Here is a 1,494-nt window from a genome sequence, read left to right as displayed (position 1 = left end):
AAATCCTGAAAGCTGTTTGAAAAAAAGTGTTTGTAGTTTGCTTTTTAAGTAGAGTATCCAGTCTGGGGAAGTGAAAATAATAGGTTTTTTGAGTTCCCCATAGTTACATAACAACACGCCCAAGTTGGTGCCCCATGGAGGACAGTGACAACTTTACACCTAACTATGCACTAGCTCATGTCATTCGAGTGACCTTACCGGGAGCTGCTTAGGCTCTGGTCCAATCGGAGCGGGGTGCAAATTTTTGCACGAGGACATTCTTACCTTAAACGATTTCTAAAGTACGCTGATAGACCAAAATCGGTGGATATCTCTTGACTTCAGTGGCCAATGTATCATGCTGGGTGTCATTCCACGAAGTGCGGTAGCCTTCCTGCCCCGCTGTTTGCCCAATGAAGTAGTACCGACAATTTAGCCATTACAAATGGTTTTTTCCCTTCTTTTCATCCCTCATGAAAAAGCACTCTTGGTGGTCGACTAGTTAATTGAGAGGGTTGTTTCAAAGCTCTAAAGTCAAGGGGATTCATGCGCATTAACGCCTTAGCTTCACTTTACATTTGGGGAAGGAGGAGGAGGAGGAGGAGGAGGGAGGGGGAGGAGGAGGAGGAGGAGGAAACATGAATCTTAACTGTGTGATTATTATTGTGTTTTGCAATTCTACTATAACTTGCAGTTTTTAAAATCGTCAGAACACGAATTGAACCAATTAGGCGCCTAATAAAAGAGGACAATAAAGTTTATGCTAAATTTAAATATAATTATCCCTCAAAACGGACTGGAATGTGTGATCGGGGCAGCAGCAGCAGCATCAGCGGCACCCACTTTCTTGACAGCCCATTTCCGTTTAAGAGGTCACTAGTAGCCATGAGAGAAAACACTTCCTCCTCAGCCATCCAGAGGCGTTACTCGAGTGATTCCAGTGAACTTTTTGCCTTCACACTGGCATACAATGTTTCAGAGAGACAGGTGCTGACAGAAGGGTGATGTACTCTTGTGTGTGTTTATGACAACTTCCACTGAGGCACAAAACCTGAGACACTTTTTTACCTCTTAGTCCTGCCTCCACCTTGTTTACATGCCCACACACACGCACGCACGTAGGCATGCACAGACCGGTGTGTGTGTGCACGGCAATGTTGCCAAAACATCTGCACGTAAACACACAGGTCAAGGTTATCCAAAGACTACACACGCAGGCACTCACGGCCGCACGCACACCTTCAAGGAGGAATGCAAAGGTGATTGGATGAGAGACGTTGAGCCAATAGGGAGGTGCACGCACGTAAACACAGCCAACGACCCTCATGTCAGGCACACAGGGGTGAGCGCGCTTGAAGTGCGTGCGTCTGTGTCGACAAGGCGTGAGGTACGACAGGCGTGCGCACGTAACCATGCACGCACACACGCACGCACTTACGCGTGAAGTGACCTAGAGAATGCAAAACGGACGTGGGCGACATATAATTCTGCTGCAAATCTCGTGTTCTCTATTTC

At 46.9% G+C, this 1,494-nt stretch overlaps 1 protein-coding gene across 1 annotated transcript in view; it reads left to right on the top strand.

Moving 5' to 3' along the window:
* EGR_05668 (hypothetical protein) overlaps positions 1-1,494 on the top strand; it is a gene marked incomplete at both ends in the record, with an annotated part of 19,107 nt that overhangs the window by 13,840 nt on the left and 3,773 nt on the right. The window lies entirely within an intron of this gene.

Source organism: Echinococcus granulosus (assembly GCF_000524195.1).
Source record: "Echinococcus granulosus chromosome Unknown EG_S00043, whole genome shotgun sequence".
Classification (NCBI taxonomy): domain Eukaryota; kingdom Metazoa; phylum Platyhelminthes; class Cestoda; order Cyclophyllidea; family Taeniidae; genus Echinococcus; species Echinococcus granulosus.
This window is presented reverse-complemented; position numbering and strand designations above follow the sequence as displayed.